The sequence below is a fragment of the Podarcis pityusensis genome (genome assembly GCF_964106645.2).
Source record: "Podarcis pityusensis genome assembly, chromosome: 1".
Lineage (NCBI taxonomy): Eukaryota > Metazoa > Chordata > Lepidosauria > Squamata > Lacertidae > Podarcis > Podarcis pityusensis.
The window spans coordinates 114,330,575-114,351,439 of record NC_138028.1 but is presented as its reverse complement, the minus strand read 5'-3'; the positions used below and the strand labels follow the sequence as shown (position 1 = coordinate 114,351,439).

At 42.5% G+C, this 20,865-nt stretch overlaps 1 long non-coding RNA gene across 1 annotated transcript; it reads left to right on the top strand.

Moving 5' to 3' along the window:
• The first annotated feature begins 249 nt into the window (after window positions 1-249).
• On the top strand, window positions 250-20,797 carry LOC308458894. The gene is made up of 3 exons (XR_013977765.1): window positions 250-352; window positions 18,104-18,354; window positions 20,566-20,797. It is a non-coding gene; the product is annotated as an uncharacterized lncRNA (long non-coding RNA).
• The last annotated feature ends 68 nt before the right edge of the window (window positions 20,798-20,865 follow it).

Sequence of the window (20,865 nt, the reverse complement as noted above, 5' to 3'; positions counted from 1 at the left end):
AAGACACAAGGAATGTCAGGAACTAATCTGGTTCTCTAATTGTACTATCAACCATCATTCCTTGTTTGTGGTCGCGGGGTGAGTGGCGGTGGGGTGGAGCTTCTGCCAACTTAATTCGATTGTGAAAGGGGCAGGGAGAATATCTTGAAAGTTGTGAGTGAAAATGATGAAAAACAGACCCAATTCGACTTCCTGCTTTTAAAAAATGGATGTAGCGAGGTCATGTCTAAATTTGGAACAACTTGAGAGCTTCACTGTAGTGAATGATCCGGACAAGAACCGACTTGAATCTAAGTAAGACGACCGACTGGCTTGTAGGGAGAAGCTTGTAGCTTCTTTTTTATTGCATGAGGTAAGTGTCGAATGAGTGCCCTGACTTGTTTCTATCTTTTAGGAATTTCCTTTGTGAAAGTAAACAAGATGTTGAATAAGGATTTTTTTTTAAAGCATAATGTACATTCAGTTTATCATAATGCATCTTCAGAGCTCACAAGACCTTCTTACTGGGCAAACTGGTTGGACAAACGTGAGGGTCTAGAATTGCTTAAGAAATGGACTGTTGTTCAGTTGAATTGTGGGGTTGTGAGTTAAATTGCAACTTGTGTGATCGGAAAACAAAAACAAAAAACACTTCTTAAACTATACATTTCCATCTGTCTAGGAACTTATGTACAGTGGTACCTCTGGTTAAGAACTTAATTTGTTCTGGAGGTCCGTTCTTAACCTGAAACTGTTCTTAACCTGAAGCACAACTTTAGCTAATGGCTGCCGCCGCGCGATTTCTGTTCTTATCCTGAAGTAAAGTTCTTAACCCGAGGTACTATTTCTGGGTTAGCGGAGTCTGTAACCTGAAGCGTCTGTAACCTGAAGCGTCTGTAACCCGAGGTACCACTGTAGAATGCATGTCATATGTGATATTCCTTCATGGGCCCAATTTACTGTGACAAATCACCTGAGTGGTTTTACCTTTGTGGAAATGACTTCCACCTGATTTTTAATGATCCTCTGCAGATCCCCTTGCCTCCTACAACAGCTGCTCCAGAGTTTTGAAGTTGCCTCTGGAATATGGAATATGGTATGGACAACTACATGAGAGATGGAGTATCTGTGAAAATTTGGCATTCTAACTCGTGGAAGTGGAAATGGCTTTTCCTAAAGCATTGTTTTCCAAACTTGGGGTTCCAGCCCTAGCTAGCAAGACCAGTGGTCAGGAACAATGGTGGAGCTTCATGATCTGGCACCGGGGGGGGGGGCGGAGAGCAGGCGGGGGCAGGGCTGGCGTGCATCCTGGGGGTGTGACGCACATCCTGGGGGCTTGACGTGCCACCTGAGGGGGCATGGTGTCCAGCACGGGTGAGGGGACAGCTGCAATGGCACCCCACTGGGATCGTGCTGCCAGGGGCGCTGCGCTCCCCCCGCACTCCTCTTCCTCTGCTAGTGGTCAGGAATGATGGGAATTGTAGTCCAAAAACACCTGGAGGTCCAAGTTTGGGAAACGCTGTCCTAAGGCAAAGCCACAATTGGATATACTGCTTCTATTTCACTATGTATGCATTTGATGGAAAAATCCAAGGAGTGGATAGGGTTCAAGTATTTTTACAGATTTCATAGCAGGTGGATTTTGTGTGAATGATGGTTTCCTCACCACAGTGAGACAAGCTGCACCAGCCTCATGTGTACAGCTCTTCCTTTTTACCAGGCCAACGTACAAAGTGCACAAGAAACGTGCAAACGTGTTTTCATATTGAAATCTCTGGCTAAGTGCAATGCAGTGGCTGCCCAGGTATGGCTCAGTGTATCACCTATGAAATATAGGTGAGCATGCCTCATCTACCTGTTCCATATTCTTTGAAGGTTGAGTGTTGAAGTGTGACGTCAGTAGGATTGACTTCTAAGCAAGTATTCTTAGCATTGTTCGTACAAGAGCTCTTAAGCGGCAGAGGGTGAAATGAGATTTACAATTGCTTCATTCTCCTTCCAGTATTGTAAGTTCTAAGAGCATTATATATAAAAACCCCACAAAGCGAAAGAATGTGAAGTATGTATTAAAAGGCTGTTGAGCAAAACCCACCTATAATCATTAAGTTTTTACGCAGTGTTACAAGTGTGTAGCTCCAGATTAGGCTGACTACAGGCTGGAATGAGCAACGAATGCTCTTTAAGCAGACGTGTTCTCTACCGACATGCCTGCTGTATCCCAGCATAGTCCCTAGCATTATTGCATGCATGCTTACGCAAGTCAGCATTTCATTGGGAATGCGCTAGGGTTTCAATGGAAATATGAATGAATAACCATGCAAAATGAATCCTTCTTGCCCTTTGTTTCCTGAGATTGATTGATTCCCCCCACCCTTTGGCAAGCGGAAGTAAAACACTTTTACTGCGTCATGGGACCAGAGTGGCATAGTTAAAAGTCAGGTTGCCTCTCACCACTGCCATCATAGTCAAAATATCCCAAACTCTGCAAAATCCCCAAGTATTTAATTGTACTGTATTGTGCAAAATCAAATGGGGGAGGATCTGTTATTATTTCAGCCTGGTGCTGTTTTATTTTCCTGTTTCATTAAAACCATTGGAAAACACAGTGGGTTTTGGGAACATATGGGGGGAATTAAAACATTTTGGGTTGTTTTTGTGTGTGTTTAAACGTTCTAGCATGGAAATGCAGTTAGGGGAACAGCACCACCAGCTTCTTTTTGCCCGGTTTAAAGGGAAGGCTTAGAGTTTTCAGAAGTAGAATGAATCTACTTTCATTCCTCTAAATAGGAGGTGCAGAACCTGTTTGCAGTAATGATGGCCACATTCTCTTTAGGACTACTTTCTAAGAGCCACCTGCCAATTGTGGGTAGGGTCAGAGGTGTGGTTGTTGTTTAGTCGTTTAGTCGTGTCCGACTCTTCGTGACCCCATGGACCAGAGCATGCCAGGCACTCCTGTCTTCCACTGCCTTTGCTTGGAATCCATTCAAATCCATCCTTTCCGTATAGGGATGGGTGACTCTATCAATTTCCACTGGCTACAGTTTCTCGTTTTTTCCAGTCTTCAGATCAGTTTTCCACACTTCCACATGAAAATTCATTTTAGTGAGAATTTCTCCAATTACACACATTTCTGCATGCAGTTTTGCCACAATATACACATTTTTGCAAAGGAATTTCCCTCAACATGCATTTTTCTCTAATTTATGGAAATTTTTTGCACACTTAACTCTGGTATATATGTTTTGGCATGAATTGCTTGGCTGGCAATCTGCATTGCAAAATTCGGAGAAGTGCAAATTTCAAAATATGGCTATGTTTCAGTTTGTGTGCTGTTTTTGAAAATGTGAGTTTTGTAGGTTCCCTTTTAAATGTGTACTGAGTGGAATCTCTCCCCATTCCTAATTCCCAGTCATGAAAATACTAACAACAGAATGCAAAGCTGATTAGAAAACAAATAGATATGAAGAGTCCAACTGTACCATTCTTTGTTTTACTTGCAAATTTGGGGTGGGGGGGGGAGGAGAGGAGAGAAATGATGGAGATGGAATTATTTCCTGTATCCATTCATAGCATTCCATGCTATGTCCAAAGTTACATTGTCCATTACAGGAAGGACTGGTTTCAACACAAAAATCAAGCCTAAAAAGAACTAAATTTGCGGGTGGTAAGCTGAACGCAAACCATAATTATTGCTTTTCTTACTCCCGTGTTTCTGCATGCCAGTTGGGTGTGTCCTGTGTGGAATAAGTTATGTCTCAGTTGTTTAAGTAGGGAGGGCTTCCCTCTTTAAAACTACCTTCAATAGAATGGCACTCCAAAAGGCCGATAGGCTTTTTTATAATCTAAAACTACAAGGCAAGGAAAAAATATATCACATCTCACTTCTGCTTCATCTTTTTCTCTGGATGAATGCATCATATCCCTGTAACATTTCCCAGATGAAAATAGAGAGATGCAACACCCCTGTTTTTAAACTAAGGATCCTAGCCCAATGATTCTCTTCCCACATTATTGCCAGCTAAAAACTTACCTCTTTCTGTTGTATGTTGCATTCATTTACTCTACAGCAGCCTCCCATTCACTCATTTAAAACCCAGGATGGTTTCGCCCTTGGGGTTACAGGTATGTTAGGGGAAAAACATAATTTCTCCACAATCCGCTACCATTAGGGCTGGACTGTGGTGGGCAGCAGCTTGGGATGAGCATGTCCATATAGTCAGGATTAAAGAATGTGTCTGAACCAGGAAGCAAGGATGAGAAGCAAGACAGGAATCAGGAGTGGAGGACAAACCAGGAGACAGGTCCAAAAAAAACCCCAGATTCAGTGATGGGGACCTGCGTCCCTCCAGCTTTTGTTGGGTTGCAGTTCCCATCAAACTTGACCATCAGCCATGCTAGCTGGGGCTGATGGGAGTTGAAATCCAACATCCTATGTATCGCCCAATCCTACATGAGCTCGAGTATGCCTTGTTGCTCAAGCAAAGCTCAATTGGAACAGGAAGTCTTCTTCCTATCCAGGAAAGTCCAATGGCCAGCCTGGGTGGATGGAGTCAGTCCAGAACTTGAACCTGCAGTTTAGTGATTCATAGAGCTGGAAGGGACCCTGAGGATCATCTGGTCCAACCCCCTGCGATGCAGGAATATGCCGCTGTCCCGTACAGAGATCAAACCTGCAAGCTTGGTGTCATCAGCACCATGCTCTAACCAACTGAGCTAGCTGCAGGGAAGCTGTGCAGAGACCCAGCTCCTCCTGGTAGTTATCAATAGTTGATACACATACCTGAAAAGCTGTACAGTGCCTTGGTGTTTTTGTGCATTCACATGCTTTCTGTACTTGTACTTCTGACCCTTCACCTTGCCAACAAAGGTCCGTATAGTTAAAGCTATGGTTTTCCCAGTAGTGATGTATGGAAGTGAGAGCTGGACCATAAAGAAGGCTGATTGCCGAAGAATTGATGCTTTTGAATTATGGTGCTGGAGGAGACTCTTGAGAGTCCCATGGACTGCAAGAAGATCATATCTATCCATTCTTAAGGAAATCAGCCCTCAGTGCTCACTGGAAGGACAGATCCTGAAGCTGAGGCTCCAATACTTTGGCCACCTCATGAGAAGAGAAGACTCCCTGGAAAAGACCCTGATGTTGGGAAAGATGGAGGGCACAAGGAGAAGGGGACGACAGAGGACGAGATGGTTGGACAGTGTTCTCGAAGCTACCAGCATGAGTTTGACCAAACTGCAGGAGGCAGTGGAAGACAGGAGTGCCTGGCGTGCTCTGGTCCATGGGGTCATTAAGAGTCGGACATGACTAAACGACTAAACAACAACAACACCCTGCCACTACAAAAAAGTAGCATTGAATCATAGAATTGTAGGGTTTGAATGGACCATGAGGGTCATCTAGTCCAACCCCCTGCAATGTAGGATTTTTTCACTCAATGTGGGGCTCAGACCTGCAACCCTGAGATTAAGAGTCTCAAGCTCTACCAACTGAGCTATTCTGACTGCAGGATGGATGCCACCTTTTGAACCTCATCTACGCCTATTGCATAAACATGCATATATGAATTCAAATTTAAGGTGTTCCAGCAAAGTGTTGCTTATGGGACTCAGGTACACTGAACAGATGTGCCCAAGACACTTCAAAAACCCCTTCACGTAGAATGCAGAATGTGGCTTTAAAAAAAATATTAATTTTTTTTGTTAGATTTGCTTTAAAAAAAAGATGAATCAATTTGGCATCCCTATATGGCAATAGTAACATTTTTCATAGTATGGGAAAGGGGCACTCTAGCTTGCTTCCTTCCTCTGGCCTGATGAGAACAAAACATTAAAATGAGAAGATCTGCCTTTTTAAATACCATACTGAAGTGGCTTTTCTTCTTACAGCTGTTTTGGACACTCTGCACCTTCCAGTGAAATTATCCAGAATCTTATCTGTTTGGGTTACAGCTTTTTCTTACTTAACACATACTGTCATAACTTCCAGAGTTTGGCAGGCTTTTTAAACAAATATTGTTCCTGAAGATCCTGCTGGTTTCAGTGTTTCGTTTCTTTAATGCTCTTGTTTGTCATTAATGGAATTCAGGCACATCAAACTGATTGAGGGGAAGAGGGCAAGGAAAGGAAGCCTTTAAACGCATAAGTGACCTTCTTAGTAATAACACCGGAAGCTGCCTTTGACCACTCAGACCATTGGTTCATCTAGTTTGGGATTGTCTATACCAGTGTTTCCAAAACTTGTGTCTACAGCTGTTTTTGGACTACAGCTCCCATCGTCCCAAGGAAACAGGACCAGTGGTCAGGGATGATGGGAATTGTAGTCCCAAAATAGTGGGAGACCCAAGTTTGCGAAGCACTGGTCTACACAGACCACCACCAGCACTCCAGGCTTCTCCCAGTTAGTGATGGGGAAGAAATTAGATTCAGTTCACCTTTAAAGTTGAATCAGCCCAACTCTCACACTCCAAAACAATATGCAAACCAAAACACAGCCGTCCTTTCCAATTCACATGTGTCCCAAATTTGCGACGCCACTCTCCAGCCAAGTAATTTGTACAAAAATATGTGTACTAGGGTAAAGTATGCCTTAAAATGCACATGTTTGGGGGAAATAACATACAAAAATATAATTGGGGGGGGAATTAATGTATGGGGATATGTGCTTTACAAAAATGTGCATGTTAGGAAAAATTGCACACACACTCTGTCTATCTCTATCTATCTATCATCTATCTATCTATCTATCTATCTATCTATCTATCTATCTATCTATATCTATCTATCTATCCATCTATCATCTATATCTATCTATCTATCTATCTATCTATCTATCTATCTATCTATCTAGCTATCATCTATTACATTGCCCAGAATGTTTGGGGCAACCCAGTCAGATCGGTGGGGTACTACTACTGCTAATAATAATAATAATAATAATATTAATAACCACTAAAATGCTGATTGGCTCCCAGTACATTTCCAAGCACAATTCAAAGTGTTGGTGCTGACCTTTAAAGCCCTAAACAGCCTCGGCTCAGTATACCTGAAGGAGCGTCTCCACCCCCATCATTCTGCCCAGATGCTGAGGTCCAGCACCAAGGGCCTCCTGGCGGTTCCCTCACTGCAAGATGTAAGGTTACAGGTAACCAGACAGAGGGCCTTCTTGGTAGTGGCACCCGCCCTGTGGAATGCCCTCCCATCAGATGTCAAGGAAATAAACAATTATCTGACTTTTAGAAGACATTTGAAGGCAGCCCTGTTCAGGGAAGCTTTTAACATTTGATGAATCATTGTATTTTAATATTCTGCTGGAAGCCGCCCAGAGTGGCAAGGGAAAGCCAGCCAGATGAGTGGGGTATAAATAATAAACTATTGTTATGATTGTGATTGTGATTATGATTATTATCTCAGGAGCATGGGCTCAAGCCCCACGTGGGCAAAAGATTTCTGCATTGGAGCGGGTTGGGCTAGCTAGATGACCCTTGTGTTCACTTCCAACTCTACAATTCAATGATAGCAAATGCAGTATTGAGGGAAAATAGGAAATGGGGCTAGAAGTCATGGAAGTTGGCTGTACCATGGAAATGCTACTCAACCAATTCTCCCCACTCACCCCATGATTTTTCTTACTGCCTTCTTGTCTCCTATCATCTTGAGAACTTTGCTGTTTGGAAAATGTGCATACAGTGGTACCTCAGGTTACATACGCTTCAGGTTACATACGCTTCAGGTTACAGACTCCGCTACCCCAGAAATAGTGCTTTAGGTTAAGAACTTTGCTTCAGGATGAGAACAGAAATCGTGCTCCGGCGGCACGGCGGCAGTAGGAGGCCCCATTAGCTAAAGTGCTGCTTCAGGTTAAGAACAGTTTCAGGTTAAGAACGGACCTCCGGAACGAATTAAGTACTTAACCTGAGGTACCACTGTATTATCATATAACTTTTATGTACAAAATTCTACTTTCATCCAATTCAATGTTACAAGAGAAAAAGGGGTTGTCCCGGGAAAGCATTTTTATTTTTAAGTGTGCTTGCCAGGGAACTTAAACATATGGATTATTTGGTCTCTCCCCCCCAGGGTAAATATTGAACACATTCTTCAGCACTGTGCTATGGCACCGCCATATTTAATCTAAGATGTTCAACTCCTCTCCAGGCTGAGCAGGCCTCAGGCACTTGCCATGAAAACAGAAAGATTTGTTCTAGTATGTTACTTAAACACAGGTTTGTGTTGACCTGGATATAGGTGAGGATTGCATGCCACGGTTGCCTAACAACTGCAAACAAATGATTTAACCACATGCCAACATGAGGCAGAACTGGGAAGAGGTAGAAGAGAGGACTGCAAGCTTTCTTGTAGGGAGGCCACCCTAGATAGTGATATTGGCTATAAAGCTGTCCAAAGCTGATTCAGGACCAACCCAGACTATTTTGCTGCATGACGTGAAACTCAAAATGGCACCCCCCTTCCCATTCCACATGCAGAAGCCCACCAGACTGGCAGCTGAATCATACTTTAACCATCATTCATTTGCACCATTCTGGTGCAAATTAGGTAGGTTCATCTTTAAATGCAAACTGAATTGCATTTCTCCCTGATCCCTATCATCATCATCATCATTATCATTATCAGTCTTTTTCACCTGTTGTTTGGTTGTCTTAACTGTATCTTGTTTTGAAACTGTTTTGTGGGTCTATGGACTGCAATAAAGAGATATAGATATAGATATAGATATAGATATAGATATAGATATAGATGATATAGATATAGATATAGATATAGATATAGATATAGATATAGATATAGATATAGATATAGATATAGATATAGATATAGATATAGATTAGATAGATATAGATATAGATATAGATATAGATATAGATATAGATATAGATATAGATATAGATATAGATATAGATATATTATCATTATGTTAGTTAATTTTGTATACCATCCTTTATTCAAGGATCACAGGGTGGTTTGCAATATAAAAACGCACAAATATAGTAACAAACATAGTAACAAGCAAAGACAATACCTCCCTAATAATCCCTACCCCTGGGGTTTCTGGTTACACCCACGATGGGAGATGTTCAGGCAGGGGATAGGGAGAAAATGAGGCATAAATCTCCCGATGTTTCTCACTGGGGTCTGGGGAGCAGCAACGAAGCAAGTCGATCAGGCGCCTGGGGCAGCCCTGCATCCAAGAGCCGGGCCAGCTGCCCACTGGGTGGGGCCAGCCAGGGCAGGATGCTTTGCGGGGTCTCTGAGGAGTCTACCTGCTTCCTCCCACTCAGCTGCCCTACAGCTGAGGGGAGGCAGCGGGCAGACCATTTGGGGCAGTGCGGAGCCTGCGTGCGCCCAAGCCACCACGTCACTCCCAGGAGAGAGGTGTGGCTTGGGCGTGCTGCAGGACCCGCGGTGAGTGCCGCCCGCCATTTTGTCACCCCCCTCAGTGAGGACACCCGGGGCAGCCCGCCCCCACCACATTCCCCTTCCTCCACCCCTGCTGGGGAGTTCACTGTAACCCACAGTGCCACATAATCCCATGTCTGTCAACTTCCTCACTCTCCTCTGAGGCAAAGTGCCTCAGGACACAGATTGTAAGGGCAGTGAGAAGGCAAGAACTAAGCAACTGCAACCTCCTATTCCACTTGAAATTAAAATATATGTTTTTCTCCTGTCAGCAGAGCACGGTCTAGATTTTCTGCCCAAGATGCCAACGTGTTTTAAGCTCTGCAAGAGTGTTGTTTCAGAAAAAGGAACAACTGAAACGTGTGAGGCTCAAATGGCCAGTCAAAGTTGTACTCACACTTCCAAGTACACTGGCCTGCGAGGAAATTTCTGTTCTCCCTAATGGACACGAATAATATAAACAGGAAAGGTGAACTGTACAGAATCTATTCGCTTGTTTCTCCTCCTGCATTTCCAAGAACCCAATTACCTCTGGTTTGACAAATGAAACAGAATTACCTTGTGCTCCATGATCAGTCTTTGAAAATACATATATCTGCATTTGTGAAAGGAAACACCTGTTGCAATGCTGGCTCTATTTTTAGCTAGAAGCAGGCATGAAGGAAAGCACACAGACATCTAATGCTTACAGTGCCTCCTGAACAAAGCTAGACTCATCTCCATGAGTTCTCAAACATCCGCAGAATACCTCTTATGCCCTTCCCTGGCACTGGGCTCCCTTAATATTGGGCGCAAGACAGGGCCTCAGATCTTTAATAATAATCAATGTCCTTCTCTTACTACATCCCAGTGTAGATGAAGGTTCAGTTGAGAATGCTAAGATCTAGTTATGAGGCTCTGTTTGATTTAAGTCACCTTGTCCTCAAATTCTCTTTAACCCCTTTCCACGGTTAAACAGTCACCATCAGACCTGGCTTTCACTTCTGTATATAGTAGCTAGTCATAAAACAGTCTCTGCTTCACAGTGGTGGTTTTGTTTTTTTAGTTTAAAAATCCCAGAATCTAATCTGAACCAAGGTGCAATTTTAAATATGTCTAACCTCACCCTCCTGTCAAAGTGGACTATAGTAGAATGGAGAGTTCTGGATCAGGTCCATCAGTCGGATCCAGTTCCGCATTCTTGGTTAATGATGAGGAGGGCAGTGGCAAAGAATTAACCTCACCTCTTCACGCCATTATCCAAATTGCACCCCCTTCCCAACCTCCCCCCTATTTTCTTGAGAAATATAAATACAGTATGTCAGGACTTCCAAACCCAGATCTCGCACATCATGTCTTTGTCTGGCCTTGAATCAGAATGAATCAGAAATTCCTCATGTTGAATCTTTCCTCTTCCAACATCTCCTGACTTGGGCTTGGTCAAGTGACTCTTACCTTCAGACTTTCTTCTGTCCATTTACCATGTTGAGAGAAAACCTAATTTATAGGGTTGTTTTAAGTATTACAGGAAGACAATATTTTGAGCCCAAAAGGAATGCCCTCTGGAGTAATTTGAACAGTCCATGCAAAGTCCGTGGGTGTATTCACATATGGGATTTTAATCTATTTCCATGACTTTTCCCTAACGGTTAAGTTCCGTGTTACATTTGAGCTTGCACGCAATGCAAAAGCCACTTCTGGAACCATAGTAGAATTTAGTGCAAATTTAGCACTCATTTCCATATTGTTTGTAAACAGTTTTGTTTTTCCCTTGAAGGAAATAACATGGAAATGAGCATTGGACGTTCACTGTAGTTGCAGAAGTGGCTTTCACATTGTGTGAAAGCTCAAATGTAGTATGGAAATCTTTGTGAGCATGGAATAAACTGCCATGTGCACGCAGTCTATATAAGGGCACAAGAAGAGCTTGCTGGATGATGGCCAATGGCCCACCTAGATCAGCATCTTGTTCTCACAGTGACCAACCAGATGGCTGGGGGAAGCCTACAAACAAGACCTGAGCACAAGAGCATTCTCCCTTCCTGCAGTTTCCAGCAACTGGTATTGAGAAGTGTTACTTTCTCCAACCATATATAAATTCTGAGTGTGATGATTAATAAGTCAGATGGGAGCTGTGCTGGAGAAATGCTTGGTGCAGACATCTAAATGATATTTGTATTCTTGAGTCTCCCACTCTTTTCAACCTATCCTTTGCTGTAACTGACTGCTTCAGTTGTTGCTGTTTAAAATATTTTTTAAAAAAACAACACTCTGGCTTTTATTTGACATATTAAACTGTTTGGTAATGGTATTTATGTATAGTTGATGCATTTTGTAGCTCCGGGGAAAGAAAAACCAAGGCCACCTTGATATTGGTTCAGGTATCATAATTCATTTCTCAGAAGGTTGCAAGCCATTAATAGCAGGAACATATCTCGGAATGTTTTTCCAGTTGGGCCATTCCCAGGACCATGTCGATTACAGCTAGTTAATGATTACCGTGAATTTGCATCACTCCTGGAAAGAAACACACAAGATTATTGTTTCGGCAGAATACGCTCTTCTGTTTTATGGAAATGGATTTCTATTTACGTTCTTCTTTCCTCATACATTCTTTCCCCTTTGGAAGGTTAGGGGTAAAGACAGTGGGCTAGCAGGAGGTTAATGCCCAATCCTTTAAGCACCTCCTTTAAAGAAGATTATTGGACATCCAATTTGCAAAGGAGAAACTCCAACTCTAAAATAAGCTGTAGGTTCCAGTCTTATCATTATACTGAATAGCTGCTTGGAATCTGTTCTACTTATAACCAAGTGTATATTCCTAGGAACTGGGAAATCAAAGGCAGTTGGGCACAAAGCTAGTAGGAGTTAAATTATCTGTGTTTGAAGAGGACTTCAAACAGATTATTGAATTGAACTTTAATCCTACAGGGAGACTGTTGGGTAGCAGGATTTTGGCATAGGTAGCCATAGCATGGGATGTTTGCCCTTGAGTGCAGCGTTTTGAGACACTATTATAATCTGCTCTATGTGAGCTGTTTTAGTATTAGTCACTGTCAGGATGACTTTTAGAGGTTGCTGCTGTAACGTGCAAAGTCAGCATAGCCTAAAGGATAAATAAAGGCAGTTAATAGGTTCCAGTCCTAGTCATGAGTGACACAGACACGCTGCAGTATGTGGCTTTGGGGAAAGTCACTTAGCCTCCCTGCCCTTCCTCTGCCATCTTGATTCTTGAGATCGCATATCCTCCAACATTTCTCTGATGAAAATGAGGACATCCTATTCCATAATAATAATAATACTCTGCCCATCTGGGCAGCTTCCAACATGTATTGTTGTTTAGTCGTTTAGTCGTGTCCGACTCTTTGTGACCCCATGGACCAGAGCACGCCAGGCACTCCTATCTTCCACTGCCTCCCGCAGTTTGGTCAGACTCATGTTTGTGGCTTTGAGAACACTGTCCAACCATCTCGTCCTCTGTCGTCCCCTTCTCCTTGTGCCCTCCATCTTTCCCAACATCAGGGTCTTTTCCAGGGAGTCTTCTCTTCTCATGAGGTGGCCAAAGTACTGGAGCCTCAGCTTCACGATCTGTCCTTCCAGTGACCACTCAGGGCTGATTTCCTTAAGAATGGATGCGTTTGATCTTCTTGCAGTCCATGGGACTCTCAAGAGTCTCCTCCAGCACCATAATTCAAAAGCATCAATTCTTCGGCGATCAGCCTTCTTTATGGTCCAGCTCTCACTTCTATACATCACTACTGGGAAAACCATGGCTTTAACTATACAGACCTTTGTTGGCAAGGTGATGTCTCTGCTTTTTAAGATGCTGTGTAGGTTTGCCATCGCCTTTCTCCCAAGGAGCAGGCGTCTTTTAATTTCGTGACTGCTGTCACCATCTGCAGTGATCATGGAGCCCAAGAAAGTAAAATCTCCAACATGTATAAAAACATAATAAAACATTAAGCATTAAAAAACCCCTTCCCTATACAGGGCTACCTTCAGATGTCTTCTAAAGGTTGTAACGTTACTTATCTCCTTGGCTCGGGGGTTGCGTAACTCCATACCCTCCAACACTTCTCCCAATGAAAATAGGGACGTCCTAAGGAAAAGCAGGACATTCTGGGATCAAATCAGAAACCGGGATGACTTCTGTAAACCTGGGACTGCCCCTGGAAATAAGGGATACTTGGAAGGTCTGAGATAGGCCCATTTAATGTTGATTCGGGTGGGTGGGGGTTTGGGGGAGAGAATAAAAGGGATTTGCACAAACCTTGACTTTTCTCACATCCTTTTCTTCCCTACCCAGCAAATGGCCAGGGAAGGAGAAGACCACTTTCCCCAGAGGTCTGAACTAAAATTAGACCAAGGCTGAGGGCCATAGGCTTTTAGGAGTGATTGATTGGTTTCACAATTCTATTCATGGGAATCTGATGGCAAAACTCATTGCAATATGTGTTATCAGCATGACAAATAACACAATTGTCTTTCCACCAACGGGCTTGGAATTCTACCTGCTCAGTACATCCTTGTGATGCAGGCCAGCCTTGACTTAAGTGGTTCTGCTTTGGTCGTCTCAGCATCAGTGTCTGAGAGTCCGAGTAGTCATTGAAAAAAATGGGGCTTCACTCATGGGTCCATCGGTTGTATCTATGGTGAGGAGCCACCAGTATTTCTCAGGCAGTTGACTTTCTGGAGCTAAGTGTTTCAACTGTAACACACCGGTTTTAATAATATACGGTACTATCAGTGATATGCTGTTGCCACACAAAAATGGTTTAATGACTTCAAAGGAAATAATTAGCTGATGACTCAAATGGTAAACATGTCAAGCAAGGGAAAGGCAGTTTGAACAAGAGCTGTGGCATGTTTATTTTTTCCACTGCTTTTTATTTTATTTTTTAGTTCTGTTTAGAGAACTGAGAAGACGGTCTGCTCCTCTGATTTCCAAGGAGTTGCCTCTTCTCCCTTAAATAATCATAAAAAACACAACTCTCTCTGTTGCTTTTAACATGATGCAAAAGGCCAGAGAAGCAGCTTTTCTCATTTGCTTACTTATATATTTATTTGCAAAAATATCTATATCACCAACATTAGGAAGAAAAGAACATGCCAGTGAACAGCATGGAATCAATAATTTTTATTCTTGACTCTATGCTGTCCATTAGTGTGATATTTTACATTCATAAAACAAGTGCAAATTAGGCCACAAATCAGTAGCTTAGTACACCAAGATAGCTGGCCAAAAGTATCTATAGATTTAAATATATTCATAAAATAAGAAAAATGATTTATTTAAAAGGTTTTTTCCTTCTCTCACTTCTCTCCTTTTTCTTCTTTATGTATTTTTATATGTTTTTCTTTTCTCAGTTATTAACAGATCTATAATATTCTAACAGATGGATTCATGATACCTGTTTCTATGACCCTGTTTGATTTGTGATCTGTGTCTCTTTTCCCTCTTCATTTATTTTCAGCTTTTTGATTAGATATGTACTTTCACAATGCGGCAATGAGATAATACTACTATATCTTTCTGATTGCTTGACGACACGGAACTCGGCAACACTGAATTTTAAAAAGCACTTTATATGTGTTATAACACTGTGACACCAGATGGTGCTGTAGAGTCCCGTCTTTTGCCAACGTGATTTTCCTTTACAAAGTTTAGAACACGTTTTCCTGAAATGCTTTTTTGATGTGTCTAGATCCAGCCACAGAAACATATTTTTGAGCAATAAAAATGAGAGAGAAATACATAGCAAACACCGGGAGCTTAGGAAGAAAATTAAGCCCAGGTGGAATCCTTCAGTATATCTCAGCATTTATTTTGACAAGCCACACTTTCCTGAAACTTTCCCCAACATCACAGAAAATAAAAAGTGAATGTCTCCAATGTGCTTTTGCTAGCATCTGAAAGATGGTGTAAGTGCTTACTAACACCTCTCCAAAAAGTGTTTCCAAACAGCAGTGCTGCCAAGTCAGAAAGGTGGAGCTCTGAACCATCATTAATCAGGTTTTATAACTCTGTTGGTGCAGCAATTAGCCATGACATGTTGAGTCAAGTGGTCTCTGCTTTCATGTACCCGAATACTAAATCTCACCATCGAACCTTTTATTAAAATCAACTGCTCTTTTGCTGAATCAGTCGTCTGCAGAATTGAAAGGTCATTGTGTTTGGGTTTTGTTGTTGTTATTAGTTTTCTACAGCAGGGTTAGCTGGACTTCATTGTCCCTCGCCAGGGCAGCTGATGGTCAAGGATGATGGGAGCTACAGCCGTACAACGTCTGGAAGACTACAATGTCTCCACCCCTGCTTTACAGTAGCACTTACGGGAGTTGCCTTGGGGCGAAATCTGTTTTCTTTTGATCAAAGGAAAACATGATTGTGTTCAAAGAATATTTAGAAAGGAGAGTTAGCTCTAACAGCTAATTATCCTAACTGTGGGTTGGGGAACTTCTGGTTATAATTTTGTACATAATGGAACTCCTTGTTTTAATGCACCATCATGCACCATCTTGAGGTAGAATTAGGGCCTCCACAATCCTCTCATGCAAACTGCAAATAAAGAGGTATAACAAAGTAATAAACTTAAAACAAAATGGTTAAAATGGCAGATGAGCAGAATTAGATTATCGTTAAAATTGTGGGTGCTAGGGAGAAGTCCTCGCAAACATGTAACAAAGTGACGGGGAGCCTGTGGACCTCCTTACATTATTGGACTACAACTCCCATCATTCCCGACAATTGACCATGCTGCTGGGGATGATTGGAGTTGGAGTCCAACAACCTTTGGTGACCCACAGATTCTTCAACCCTGGTTATAACAGTTTACTAGCATACCAAGGTGCAAGTTTATAAAATGCCCCTCACTGTCAAAAAGACACTATGGGTTGCTGAAGGAATGTGCACGACCCTGAGTGCAGTTATAATTAAATAATTTAATAATTAAATTTGAAAGGCAAGGGAATTGCTTCACGCCCACAGTAGTACATTTCCTTGGAGTCATAGCAAACTGTTAGAAACAGCTGACTCATTAAGTAGACAATGAGTCAGAGCTGCATCTTTTAAAACTTCTCACACAAAGATAGCCTTGTGCAGAAGAAGCAAATTGGTGGTGCAGATGGGCGGGAAGTCAGTGGATGCAGGGCCTGTTAGAAAATTGGTGATGCCGCTACAATTTGCTATCAGCAGACTGTGCACCTTGCCAGTGGTTTTATGCAAACATTGGGTTCTCATGTGTATATAGAGGCATGTTATTTGCAAACAGTGGGGAGGTGTAGGCTTTGTCCTGGGATTCCAGAAGCTTGTTGCATAGTGACATGCTCTTTCCTTTTTATTGCACTGAGACGGCTAAATTCCAAGCCAAATTGGGTGCTCAGCACCTTTTGCTCTTGCTGTGCAGAGGTGTTTGCATTCATTCAGGTGATTCATTCCTTGTTCCTTTTCCCTTTTCACCTTTTCCTAATCTAGTACTTACATGAGATGGCAGCTGAGTTTATTTGGCCCACTTTCTCCTTATGGGTAAACTTTGCTCACATTCACTTCTATGGATTAAAGGAGGTCAGAAAGAAGAGCTGATCGGGAGAGAAAGTGCCTTGGTCCTGTGACCACATGTCTGAACCTGACACCGGGTTTGATTGGCACCACATTCTGGGCAGGGGGCTAATGTGGGATAGGAAGATAAAAGGAGGGCATGGGAAGCAGACTCAGGGAGTAGAAAGCAGGAAACACAGCTGCAGGAAATCCAGGGTGGGTTTGCCCTCTACTGGAAAAGGGACCCATAGTTTGTGGCCCATGTCTGTCATCTCTCACCATCTCCCTCTTTGCCTCCCCTAATGGCACCAAGAATAGCCCACCTGAAGCAAATTGCCGCACCTTGCCTCTTGGCAGGGCTACCTCTGAATCCCTGCATAAGTAAAAGTGTTTTAGCTCCTCTGATTCAGGTGGTGAATAAGAGCTTGAAGAGACATGAAGGAGGAGCTACAAGGAGCATCCAAAGGTCTCTTGAGTGAACTATTTTTCATCCAGAGACTTGGGACCATCATTTTAAACGATAGTAGAGCATGCTATGTTGACAGTTCCATTATAGAACCACAGATCTACAGGAAATGATCCAAGTTAAGACCCAATGTCATTGAAGAACACCTGCTCCCACATCTCGTACCCGCCTGGGTGATAAGATAAGCCTACTGTGGGCCCTCTCTGGGTACCCTGTCATTAAAGATCAAGCAGGTGATGACTAGGGAGTAAGATATTTCAGCTGTGATGCCCCAGTTATGGAATTCCCACCCCATTGAAGCATACCCATTGCCAACTCTGTTATATTTTCTGTTTTCCCTGGCTTTATAATTACTTCTTATATACCTTTATATACCTGTGGATTTATTATATAATTTGCCTTGTTGTTGTTGTATATAGAGATTTTTGTATTCCTGTTAGGTTTTCCTTGTTGCTTTTTATCGTTTTAAATTTGCTTTGTAATCTGTCCTGGGAGAGAGATCATGAATGGGTGGCACAGAAGTGTTCTGGATAAATAAAAAGTCAACGAGATGACATACTCTGGAACTCTTCATTCCCATGGCTAGGAGAAAGCTCCGAGTCTTAACTGTTTAAACAAGACACACAATCAGATAATACCCCAAGAGAGAGAGAGAGAGAGAGAGAGAGAGAGAGAGAGAGAGAGAGAGAGAGTCTGCATTGATATTGGTGTGTTTGTTGTGTTCTTCATAGAACCATTTCAACAGGTTTATTCCAAAGGCTGATGTACACAGTCTGAATGGATCAGGAGGCTGGGAAAAGGTGAAGTTGGATTAGATCCAACTTCAGCTAAAGAAAAGAAAAGAAGGAGACACTTGCGTCATTGGTCTTCAGGACTTATTCTTCAAACAATAACTGGCAAGTCAAGGGATGGAGGGGAAAAATACTTCAGGACTGCAGCATACTGGCTTCATAACGCCAATCTGATGATTGCCTATATACAGGTACATTGTTGGCACCTGTTGTTGTTGTTTTTCTTAAAGAGAGGTAGATGTCAGATAGGACACAGTTTTTAACACACTGGTAAACAGCAGGGATCTTAATCAGGGATTGCTTTGCAGCAGAAGTACCCTCCGACTAAGGTTTGTTTTACAAAGACAAACACGTCACTCGATTCTAGAGCAAAGATGGAGAGCATATGGATGTCAGGAGTCTTGCTGGATGAGACCAGGGCTATTTTTCTTGAAAAGGAGGTCCCAGAACTCACCATGAAACCCCCCTCATTCTCTTAGAATGGCAATGGCACCCACCTGAGAAGGGCCAGAATTGAGTTCCAGCAAGTTCAGGGAGAGAAAAAGGCCTGGATCAGACCAAAGGTCCATCTATTACAGTGTTTGTAATGATAAATCATCAGTATAGATGGGACTTGGAAAAACCTGAAGGAGAGCCCGGCCACATTCTGGCCACAAACATTTGTCACCACCCTGCTTCTCTCATGCTCATTTTCTGCAGGAAGACACACATGGAGAGGGGCTGAGATTCAGATGTAAAGGTCTTAACAGGATGGCAGACTCTGACTTCCACCACCTTCTTTCTCCCGTAAGGAGCCAGAAGGAAGGGCAGGGCTTTTCTTTTTTCAGCCAGAACTCACTGGAACTCAGTTCTGGCCCCTCTCAAGTGGGCACCTGAAATATACTCGGAGTCAATAGTGGATTTCATGCTCTTTATTCGGCTCATAGTGGTGAGGAGGAATGAATGTTTCCCCAAAATATCTGCTTTATATACATTATTTACACAATGGGCTGCACGTGGTTGGCTAATTCCAGGATTCTCCTGTGGGCCAATCAGGCTGTGGATTCACTTCCACCTGGAGCTGGATTGGGTGGCTCCTGCAGACCAATCAGACTGCTGCATTTTGGATCCTATTCAACTCAGTACATAACAGCACCACTGCCATTATAAGAGAAAAAGGGAGCTGTTCATGGTAAGTTCTGGTGCCTCTTTTTCTAGAAAAATAGTGTTGGGGAGGGGACTTTGCATATTAAGATTGTTCCTCATCACACTGATTTTAAAAATACGCTTATAAGGCATAATTATTATGGAGAAAAACTGCTGACATCACAAGTTTAGGAAGCTGCAAAGATGCCTTTCAGTCACTGGGAATCTGCCACAGCTGGATTCAGGTGCCTTTGGAAGAAACTTGGCCATTGCTCTTTCAGGAATAGTTGTAATGTAGTGAAACCAATTTGTCCGCAGAGCCAGGAGCTCATAAATTCAGCTCGTCCAGCCTTTTTGCAACTACAGATTAGAATTTTCTAGTTGTGATACGAGGACAATTCACACAGGAACTGATTATTACCTCTTGAAAGAAGTCGCAGCTTTTTGCAGCCTGCGTTAGCCTATTAGAAAGCGAGTGAGCCAAAGGGAGATCTTTCTTCCCTGTTCACAGGATGTCAGCACTGTATTATGTTCATGGCAAGAAAAACACTCTTGAGGAAAAGCAGATATCAAGGGCTTTTCAATGCATGTGCATCCATAAACTTTTCAGATTAGAAGGAAGAAACAGTGGTGGGTTGGCCTTATGGGTGTCCCAGGGGGCAGCTGCCCCAACTAAATCAGTAAAAAGAAATAAAAAGAAATAAAAATCTGAAGTTCTGCCCCCCACAACAAAAGCCTGCTCCCCCCCCCAAAAAAATCCTGGCTACGCCCATGGTTGGTCCTGATTTTTTTTTTTATTCATACTTTCTTTCAGGTAATAAACATGAGATAATGACTTCATCAGAGGTTACACAGTTCTAACCTCCAGAATTTGAGGATGCTGAAATTCTACATACAAAAATGAAACAATAATGTATTTTATTTTTAAAAAACCCAAGTATAGTATAGCGCGCGCTCTCCCCCTCTCTCTCTCAATTAATGATAAGTACACAATGGGTCAACCTATGTAGAACATCTTTAGCTTACCACAAAGTAGCACCATCCTTTAAGACTTTTTTTCTTTGTTATCAATGTAACACAATGAGGTAACAATAGCCACATAGCAGGGAGAGGGGCCTAAATTTTACACACTGAATCAAATCAACCAATTACTCCTTTGAGTACAGGCTTCTAAGACGAATAGGCTTTGGTTTAAGCAATGTAACTACATGCCAACTATGCCAGAAATGGATACAGTATTTCTTTGTAAACCAGCCACTGTGTTTTCCATATCTCAGGTCAATTCCAGCAACCAGTCCCACAGTGACATCCCTGCAAAAATGTTCTGTAGGCATGGCACAGGGAAGAGGACATGAACCTAGGGATGGAAGTTCTGGTTCCTTGCCAGATTTTGGAGATCCTTGGTCAAGATCCTTAATCTAGAAGAGGCGAGGATTGAAAAGTAAGAATTCTCTCATGCTGCCTCAGAATCTATTGGGTGCTCCATGGAAGAGTGTGGTTGTAGAGCAATTAAGGAGCAATTCCTTTGACTCCTTCCTCTTGAGCCAGCTGTGCCCTGGCTTTAAAGTACAGAGAAT